Consider the following 10,175-nt stretch of genomic DNA (forward strand, 5'->3'; position numbering starts at 1 on the left):
CTCTTGAGGAGGCAGAATGTCTGGCCTGGTTTTGGGGGGGGGGTTATGGGGGCAGAGGGGGAGTCTGAAGGGCCAGATGTTCTGGGTTCCGAAGCCACTCTTCGGACCCGCCCCCTGCAGGGGAGGAGGGGCTGAGCACCGCAAGCGTGTCTCAGCCGTGTCTGTCTGATGGGGGCGGCTCATGCCAGCCAGAGGACAGGCACTCTAGAATCTGGACCATGCCCCGCCTCCCAGAGGGACAGCAGTGTCAAGGCCAGGGACGAGGGGAAGTAAGCAGGGTACCTGTCTGGGATGAGGAGTGTCGGCCCAGGAAGTGTGGCTCCCAGCCCATCCTCGCTCTCTCCGTCCTCCGTAGGAGGCTGTGCCGGGCCAGGCATTGTTCGCAGGTTTAAAAATAAAGGCGTCTTGGCCTGGGCCCTGCTGGCAGAGGGGCGGAGGGGGTGGCCCTGCCCCAGGCCTAAAGGGCATCTGGGTGGAAAAAGAGGCCTCACCCAGCTTCACCACCAGCATGGCTGGGAGCGTGGGGGGTCCCCAGAGAATCGCCAGCCCCTCGGCTTCTGCCATGAGAGAGGCAGGCCAAGGGGGCTGTGGGTGCCGGACGCCCCGTCCTCGCTCCCGCCACTCAAGGCTGCCCGGCCCCCTCACCAGAAGCTTCCAACAACCTCGGGCCACTGGGGAGACACGAGGCTCCCCCACAGCACCCTCTTTCCCCCACCGGCTGATAATACTAACAGTGACCACAGTGTCCCAACAGCCCCGGGTGGGGAAGGGATTGCTACTATGGTACTGTTTTTAGTACCCTTAAGCAAATGAGAAAATGAAGGCTCAGAGAGGTTTAGTAACTTGCCCAGGGCCACAGAGCCGGCCAGTGGAAGAGCCAGGGCTCAGACCCAGGTGGGTCTGACTCCTGAGCCAGGATCCTCACCAGGTCCCAGGCCCTCCCCCTGGCCAGCAGAGGTGAGAAGCAGTCTACTTCTCCTAGGTGGTCAGGGAGGGAGGCAAGAAACGGATAAGGAGCTGGAGTGTGCCAAGGCCTGGGGCGGGGGTGGGGGCGGGCTGGTGCTGCTGTTACCATATTCAACTCTTTCTTTTTAAATGTTTATTTATTTACTTTTGAGAGAGAGAGAGAACACGCGTGCTTGTGCAAGCGGGGAAGGGGCAGAGAGAGGGAGAGAGAGAATCCCAAGCAGGCTCCGTGCTCAGTGCAGAGATCATCACGGTGGTGGCGCTTGAATTCACCATGAGATCATGACCTGAGCCGAAATCAAGAGTTGTACTGCGGGGCGCCTGAGTGGCTCCATCGGTTCCGCGTCCGGCTTCGGCTCCGGTCACCATCTCGCGGTTCGTGGGTTCGAGCCCCGCGTCGGGCTCTGCGCTGACCGCTCAGAGCCTGGAGCCTGCTTCGTATTCTGTCTCCGTCTCTCTCTCTCTCTGCCCCTCCCCTGCTTGTGCTCTCTCTCTCTCAAATATAAATAAACATTTAAAAAATTAAAAAAAAAAAAAAAAAGAGTCGTACTACGTTCAACCGACTGAGCCACCCAGGTGCCCCAACCATATTCAATTCTTACATAGGGGGGATTGTCTCCATTGTGTGGATGAGGAAACTGAGGCCCAGAGAGGCAGTCGCTGTCGAGATGGGATTTGAACCCAGATCAGCCTCAGCCCCAAACCCTTTTCTCCACACTCCGCGTCTGAAGGGTTAATAGGAATCTCCAACACAGAGCGCTGCCTCCCCCCACCCCAACAGGGTTCAAGTATAAACCAAAAAGCGCTAAGGGTGTAGGTAGCTGGAGGGGAAGGGCGTGATGGGGGGCACGGTTGCTAGGGAAACAGCTCCCCCACTCCAGGAGAGATGAGCCAGCAGGCGAGTAGTTCGGGGAGACCTGAGGGGGGGCTCTAGTGTAGTGTAGATGCCCCCACCTGAGATGTGACAGGCAGGGCCCTGCCCTTCCCCGGTGGTGGCTCATGGCTGCCAGCCTCCCCATTCCAGACGAGATCCGGTGTTCCCCCGTCCGCCCCCGAGGCCTCTGCTGAGGTTGGCACACCGGTGTTGGCACCGGAAAGCGACATTCCAGAGCCCCCCCCCCCCCCCAACTCACTGCCAACCTTGGATTCTTGGCAGAGCAGGGGGGGAGCGCTGCGGTTGGGGAGGATTGTGGGAGGGGCCAGAGTCGGAACACCTGTCCACAGGATGTGGGAGGAAGCGGGCCAGAGAGGGGCCAGACCCGGCCCCGTCCCCCAGGAACTGTGCCTCTCTGGCCGGCTCACTGGCCCGGCAACAGGAGCCTGGCCTGAGGGCGGTGTCTCATCAGACGTGGCGTTGGCGAAAAGACACATCGTCTTCAGGTGGCAAAGTTCCTCTTCCACCTTCTATAAAAGGTTTTCCAGGCAGACTTCCCATTTGCTGTGTGACCTTGGGCAGGCACAGGCTCTCTGGGCCTCAGAGCCTCGGGAGAGGGCCAAAGCAGGTAAACCTTGAAGGTGCCCTCCAGCAACCGGTGTTTAGTACCCCAAGGTACTGTGACTTCAGCCTCCTCCCCGGGCTGTCTGCTGACCCCTGGCCACACAGCAGCCCACAAACCCTCTTAAATCTGAGTCAGGCACCGGCTCCCCTGCTCATCACCCTGGGGAAGGGCACCTCCTCTCACTCGGGGAATACTAGCGACCCCGACTTCTTCCCCACCTGGCCCCTGCTGCCTCCTGACTCCCTCCTGGGAGTGGACCCCTGGCCTCCAGACTGCCCCAAACCACCTAAGTGTCTTCTCTCCTTGGAGTCTGCCCTTACCCTCTTCTGGCCTGGAGGGCTCAGCCCCACCCAGCTCTTCGAATAGTTCTTTCTGGTCATCCAAGACTCGGCTCAAATGTCACCTCTCCGAGAGAGGCCTCCCTTGACCCTTTCTCTAAATCGGGGCCATCCACCCCACCGGGGTTTCGCCATCAGGTCCTCTCCAGTTTATTTCCTTCAGAGCATCTGGCAGGACGAAAATGATCTTGGTCATTCACAAGCTGATCGTCCTCCTTCCTCTATCCTGCCCACTCCGAGAGGGCAGGGTCCCCTTTTTCCCGGGCGCTGGGCCCAGCCTGCAGCCAGCGCTCGGCCCGTGGGACAACCAGGCCATGTCGTGTGTCTTCCAACATGCCCAGGCCCCTGGTGCCCGGCCATGTGCTTCTTGCCCGGAAGCTCTCCCGCCCCTCCCTCGGGGGGTCGCTGCTAAAAGTTCCTGCAGACTCAGCTCTGGGCCCAGCAGCCCGAGAGGCGAGGCGGCAGGACAGGCAGGGAGGGAGGGTAGACCCATGGCCCCTTCCCCCTGGCAGTCCACTCCCCAGGAACAGGAGGGGAGCCCTGGACCTGGAAACCCCCGGGCCCAGCTGCTGGGGCAGGCAGTTCCGGGGTGACCTCATCGCCTTGAAAGGAGGGCAGCAGGGGCAGGAAGCAGAGGACGCATCAGATGGGCTAAATTTAGAGCGTTTGATTCAGCTCAGGCGGGACAATATTCCTGGAGTCCTCATTGTTTGCGAGGGGCCAGAGGGCAGGCTGTCCGTTGAATGGCTGGGTCTGAGCCATGCCAGGCTGTCTGGGCAGGCAGAGGTGGGGGGGTGGGGTGACCTGCCCCTTGCTGGGGGAGAAGCCAGGCCAAGGGTCCCAGGCCAGGCTCTGGAGCTGCTGCCCTTGGCATTAAGGCCCGAGGCGGGAAGGGAGACGCCTGATAGATGAGGGAGGGGGCTCTGCGTGATCACCGCTCAGCTGGGGGACCCTCACACCCGAGGGTCCCACTAACGGACAGCCATTAGCCCCCGTCCCTATTCTACCCTTATACAGTCGGGGAGCCTGAGGCTCAGACCCAGGAACCGAGCTGCCCAAGGCCACACAGACGCCGGGTGTCCTGACTCGCAGCCTGGGTCCGCGGCAGTCACCTGAGCCCGAGCCCGCTGCCCTGCCGCCGGGACACCACGACACCGGGACACCAGGACACCGGGACAGGTGCTGTGGGCCCTCATCCCGGCAAAGCCCTCGCTCCCCGCGAGGCCGGGCAGCTGCGGGGGGACACGAGAGGAGGGTGGCTCCGCGTGCGTGCGCAGGCTCCAGAACCCGTTGCCATGGCAACCCAGGGTCCAAGCCTGCCCGGCTCTGGAGGGGAGCCTGAAGCCCAGGATTTCCCCGGGGCCAGCGGGCAGGGGCTGGAGCTCGCTTCTGACCCTGCCTGCCGGCGCCCCGGGGACCGGCCCCGCACACGGGCTAGGCCAGTGGTCCCTAACGGTGTCCTGCTTCCGTATGCCCCACCTCATGCCCACGCTGTGGCCAGGCAGCCAAAGGAGGGTGGGGATCGTCCTCCACTGAGGGCCACCCCGGAGGGAGAAGGCACCTTTTCCCCCACCTCGCATGCTGCGACTCCTTCCCGCCAGTCCCACGGGAGCCCAGGGGACTCCTTGGGGCACCTGCCTTGGAAATGGGGGACGGGACTCGAAGTCCCAACGGACCCGACCTTCCCACTGATGTGTTAACAGGCACGGGGAGAAGGCCGGCGATGCTCACGGTGGGCCCTGTCCTCTTTCCTCTGCCCAGCTCCGGGAGGGCCTTGGGAACGAAGCCCAGGCCCCCTCCCCCCACCCACAGTTCCAGGTGAGTAACTTGAGGGTCCCAGCCGGGATGAGGCTTGTCTGACACCGTTCGTGGGGCTGCAGTTTCTCCCGTCCTCCCCGGCCCTGCCCCCGGCCGGTCCCCACGCACCAGACCGCCCCCCTCTCCCTGGAGCCCCACTGCCCTGCCCCGGGCGGTGGCCCAAGGCTGCTCACGGCTCCTCTTGATTTCACATCATGACTCATGTTATCATGTTCTCAGGAGCTGAGTAACCACCTGAGTTATTTATACCCTGGCTTAGCAGGCTTCCTTCCCTCCTCCCAGAGCTCAGGCAGGGAGGACTGGGAGGGGGGCGGGGAGGAATCTGGGAGGGGGGGTGCGGACTGGGAGAAGGCAGCTGAGCACCCCCCCCATATCACCTCCCCTGGGGTACCACCCCCGTAAAGCACCCAAAAATAACCGTGACTATCCCAGCACAACAGGATGGGCCTAGATCTATGGCATCGATGTACAGGTGTTACGATGGTTTGGGGAGGGGGGAGTTCCTTTCCCGAGCGAGTCACCGCGCTGGAAAAATAAAGAAGGAAAAAGCTGAAATTTTTTCCTTCCATCAAAACAGGAAGGAGCCAGGGGAGGCGGGGGGGGGGTGGGGGTGGTGGTGGTGGATGGGGAGATGATGACGGGTGGGGGCTGAGATACATCCTCCGCCCTGTGGTGGTCTTCAGGGAGGGGAAGGCCCGGGGCGCCTCCACACAGGGCCCACCGGCCCGCGGCGGGCATCCCTGGACGCCCAGGGGCGTTTTCAACCGCTCCCTCCCAGGCCTGTGTAGGTTCATGGACACATTCACACACACCGCACACAGACCCGCTCGCTCACCCCCACACACCCTTGCCAGATCCCACAGGAGAAAAGATCTCACTCTAGGCGGCTGGGACTTGGGAAGTCTGCCCTCCTGACTTGTTTGTGCTTCCCTCTCCTTGAGCACTGTTCTGGGAGTCTTAAAACTTAAGCTCACATCTGACTTTGCTCTAACAACGACCAGCAGGGTGACCTTAGGGAAGCCGCTTCTCCTCTCTGGGCCTCAGTTTCCCATCTGTAATACGGGTATGGTCATTCCTATGCTGCTTCCCTCTGGGGCAAACGATGGAAACGGCCTCGTCCAAGGGAGGGGGATTGGAACCCGAGCTCCCATTTACTGAGAGCTCTCTGTTTGCGGAGCATCCACGATTAATCGCTAGATTAACGCCATCACCAAATGTGTCGGTTCCAGAATTACCCTCATGTCGAGCCCAGAGGGCCGGGACTCAGCCAGGGTTACACAGCCGGGGTGTGGTGGAGGTTGGTTTTGAACTCTGGGCTCCTCTGTACTGTTCCATCCAAGAAAGAATGAAAGAGGTGCCCTCAGAGTCCCAAGAAAGAGAAGGAGGAGGGGGAAGAGAGAGAGAGAGAGAGAGAGAGAGAGAGAGAGATCTAGCTTCCCTGGCCTTGTGTTCCCACCTGGGACCACTGTCTTCGGTCCATGTCTTCAGCAGGGATGTGCCCCGGTGGCCGGGGAGCATTATGCCCACTGTTGCACTGGTTAAGACGATTAGTCACTCCCACTGGGCTGCCCTGTTTGCTTATTGACTTATGTAAGCACCGCCCGAGGCTGTTTGTACAGTTGTCTCTGTCTTTCTGTCTGTCTTCCACCTGCCTGCCTCAGCCTGTATGCCCCTCAAGGGTCGGGGGCTCCAGAGAGGTGAGCTGGCAGTGTAACACCCGATTCTTTGTGAGGACAAGTCCGGGGTCCCATGCAGGGCATGTCTGCACATACTCTCCACACGCAGGTTGGGCCGGGACCCCATTGTACAGATGAGGACACTGAGATCCCCCAAGCTCAACGCTGCACAGCCCCAGGACGGCCACTCCAGGGGCTGGAGCTCTGAAGCCCATGGCACTGGTTCAAATCCGGCTTGGCTAACCCCTGATCATGTGAGTTAGGGAAGTCATGTGATCTCCCCGGGACTCAGTTCTCCTGTCTTTAAAATGGGGATAATACACTTTGTTCTCCCTAGATTGTTGGGTGGTTCAAGGGAGTTGGTGTATTAGTTTGAGCCGCATGAAATCACACTGCTTGACCATTTTGACCTACTCCTTATTTTTATTTTGTTTTTTAAGTTTATTTATTTTGAGAGACAGAGAGAGCAAGCAGCGGAGGAAATCAAGAGTCAGATGCTTAACCGCCTGAGCCACCGAGGCGTCCCTAGACCTACCTTTTAGATCAGTGCTTCTCAAACTACTGTGCATGTGGGTCACTGGGAGTCTTCTTAAAATGCAGAGTCTGACCCAGGCAGGACCGGTAAGAAAGTGGGTGAGAGGGGCGCCTGGGTGGCTCAATTGGTTAAGCGTCTGACTTTTGATCTCAGCTCAGGCCACGATCTCGAAGTTGGTGGGTCAAGCCCTGCATCGGGCTCTGTGCTGTCAGGGCAGAGTCTGCTTGGGATCCTGTCCCTCCCTCTCTCTCTCTGCCCCTCCCCTACTTGTGCAAGTGCTCTCTCGCTCTCTCGCTCTCTCTCAAAATAAATAAGTAAACTAAAAAAAAGAGAGAGTGGGTGAGATGTGGTTGGAGAGGAGAAGGAAGGGCGCACACGGAGGGGGAACATCACAAGTAAAGGTGTGGCCTGGGGTAAAAATTAGCCATCTCTGTGAACCCCAGCCTCGCCCAGACCCTTCTCTCATACCCACCCGCTTCCCTTCCTTTCCCACCGAACACACTTCCGTGGTCACTGCCCTGGTGTCCTTCCTCCGGCCCCCAGCCCCCAAGCAGAAGAGGGCCAGGAATCCCTGGAGTTGGCAGAACCGTCCCTCATTTCTGTCCCTGACTCACTGTGTGATCTCGGGCGGGTCACGTGATGTCTCTGAACCTCAGATGTCCCCTCTGAGCACCCTTGGCTTGTTCTGCAGCGGCATGGTCTTGAACACTGATGCTGTGTCAGACTTTCTCCCAAAAGAGGGCTGTCTAATGGCGGTGGGAGGAGACGGGGACTCGGGTGGCAAGCTGAAGGAAGGGCGGGGGGCAATGACCATCCATAACCTGCCACTTGTGTCTCCTTTCTAGCGGCCTCCCCTGCCCAGCGTCAGCCTGCCACGGTGAGTGACAGAGCGAGGAGGCTCCTACAGCCAGGGGTCCGGCCCAGCGCCCACCAGAGGGCCCTGCCCCAGATGGGGGTGGAGCGAGGCCAAAATCTGTAGGTGAGTGAGGGCAGGGCCCAGATGAACTGGGCGGCTGCGTGTCATGTCTGCCCAGGTTCAAATTCCACCTCTGCCCTCACTCATCCACGACCACGCAAAGCTGTTCTGGACCTTGGTTTTTCCATCTGTAAAGTGGGGGTGAAACAGCTCCTCTCTCGTAGGCACGTTGTGAGGCTTGACTGGTTGAATGCACCTCAAGGCCTGGGCTCATTTTCTCTTGGGAATAACGAGGACAAATCTGTGACTCTTACACCGTGATTAGCTTCCCATCCTTTGGACAGGCCCGTCGTGTTTCCTGCAGTTACAAATACCTTCCTCCGGAAAGCTGGCGGGGCGGGGGGGAGGGGATCTGTGTGCTGTGGTACCCCCATCGAGGGGCACTGCCTGCTACCTGCCTGCCCCTCTCCCTCCTGCCCTACTCCAGTCAAATCTTTGGAACACAGCGGCAAGGACATCCCGATTTGGAAAGGGCTGGCTAACCCAGATCTGGTACACATCCTCCCATCTGTGGGTCCTCCGGGCCCACCGCCTCCAGCCCTGCCGGCTTCCTCCACGTAGCTCACTTAATCTGTTTAATTTTCTGCAAGGAGAGCGACACGAAGCGCTGGGCAGCTCTCATCCAGGCCACGCAGGGAGGCATCATGTAACGGGGAGACGGCAAAAGCGTGGGCTTCGGCATCACAGCTCTGGATTCAAATCCCGGCACGGCTGCTTCCTTGCTGTGTGACGCCGGGCAAGCTGGTATCCCTCTCTGAGCCTCAGTGCCCTACACGATAAGAGCACCAGCCCTCCAGGCAGTGCCTTTGTTCCGTTGCTGACACTTGCTACATTTTCCTCGTTGCAGTTGGCTCAGGCGGAGCGCTTGGCCCAGGGCGGATGCTCTGTAAGTGAGGCTCACGGTTACCCGAGGCCCAGCATGTGGGCAGCAAAGGGTGCGGTAAGGACGAACCTTCTCTGGGGAAAGCCGACCAGTACCAGATCCCGGGTGGGGTCACCTCCCAGCCCGTTTCGGGGGGGGGGGGGCGCTTTGCTCCATTTCCAGCCAGCTTCCAGGACAGGTAGATCTGAGCTGCCCCGTCCAAACATCCTCTTCCTCGTCTGGAGACTAGAGGAGCTAAAAATGCATCACTCAGCCCCAGGAAAACAAACACTGAGCTTCCCTTGCCTTTGTATACAGGACACGAGGCCCAAGGCGGCAGAGGCAGTGTGGAGGGATCCTCCAGGCAGCCCCAGGCCTGGGGGGTCTGTCTGTCTGTCTGTCTGCCTTCCTGGGTCTCTCTTGCCTCCCCGGGTACAGCCACAGTGGCCAGAGGCTCACCAGTGTGTGGGGGTCTCCAACAGAAGTGGCCGGGGCTCTGTGTGAGGACCTCCTCCCCTCCATGTGACGTGCCCGCAGCCGTCCCAGCCCTGGGCCCCTCCCCTAGCCCTGTCTCTGGAGCTCACAGGTGGGTGTGTGCGTGCGCATGCGCCTGAGGCTTGGCGTATTAACAATGATCATCCTGGTGACTAACCAACGTGCGTGCAGTGCTCACTCCATGCTTTCAACACTGAGGATGTGTTAACTCCAGGAGGTAATCGCTATTGGTATCCACATCTTACAGATGAGGACACGGAGGCTCAGAAAGGTGAAGTAACTCGTTCAAGGTCACGGGCTAGGAAATGGTTACAGCAGGGTTCGAACCCAGGCAATCTTTGATGGGAAGGCGAATCCCTTGTCCCCTGCAAGCCTCAGTTTCCTCACCCATAAAATGAGCACCCACGTACCTCCCTTCCCCGGGTGAGGGTGGGGGTGGCAGCAGGCCAAGGGCAGGACAGGGAGGGGGTCTGGGGGAGCTGACTACAGCTACATGGTGTGGGGGTAGATCGTGTACTCTGCCATCATACGGCTTGGGGCTGGGGCCTTAGGCCATTTGTGGCTTGGCCTTGGACTGTCCCCAGTTTGGAGCCTGACTTGCCCCACCATCAAGCTGGGAAAGCAAACTGGCCTGGCACAGGTCCTCCAGGGCTCTCTCGGGAGAACGGGGATGCCCACTCTGCACTTGAGGGCCCAAGTCTGTCCCCGGGAAGGAAGCCAGCTCCTTCCTTGGCCCTGGGCCCCTGCTCCCAGGGTATGAGATGCTTTTGATGGAGGAGAACTTAGATCGTTCTAGACACACAGTCTAAAAAGCCCTGGCCTTGGGCAGACCCCTCAGCAATTAGCTGAGGTTTTCTGCTCGGCTCAGACATTTCAAGGGGATGTGGGGGGGGGGGGGCGGTGACAGTTACGGGGTGTGGCCCTCTGCCCACATGACCAGCTCCCAGACCTCCCGGAAAGCCTGATACCTCAGGGCCCCAGTGCCAAAGATGGGGTGGGATCTTCCCAGG

The 10,175-nt window shown here is 59.9% G+C and overlaps 1 long non-coding RNA gene across 1 annotated transcript; it reads left to right on the forward strand.

Moving 5' to 3' along the window:
- Nucleotides 1–3,823: 3,823 nt before the first annotated feature.
- On the forward strand, nucleotides 3,824–9,581 carry LOC131518831 (uncharacterized). Its single transcript, XR_009265301.1, has 3 exons — nucleotides 3,824–3,982; nucleotides 4,507–4,621; nucleotides 7,678–9,581. It is a non-coding gene; the product is annotated as an uncharacterized LOC131518831 (long non-coding RNA).
- Nucleotides 9,582–10,175: the final 594 nt, after the last annotated feature.

Source organism: Neofelis nebulosa, chromosome 8, assembly GCF_028018385.1.
Source record: "Neofelis nebulosa isolate mNeoNeb1 chromosome 8, mNeoNeb1.pri, whole genome shotgun sequence".
NCBI lineage: Eukaryota > Metazoa > Chordata > Mammalia > Carnivora > Felidae > Neofelis > Neofelis nebulosa.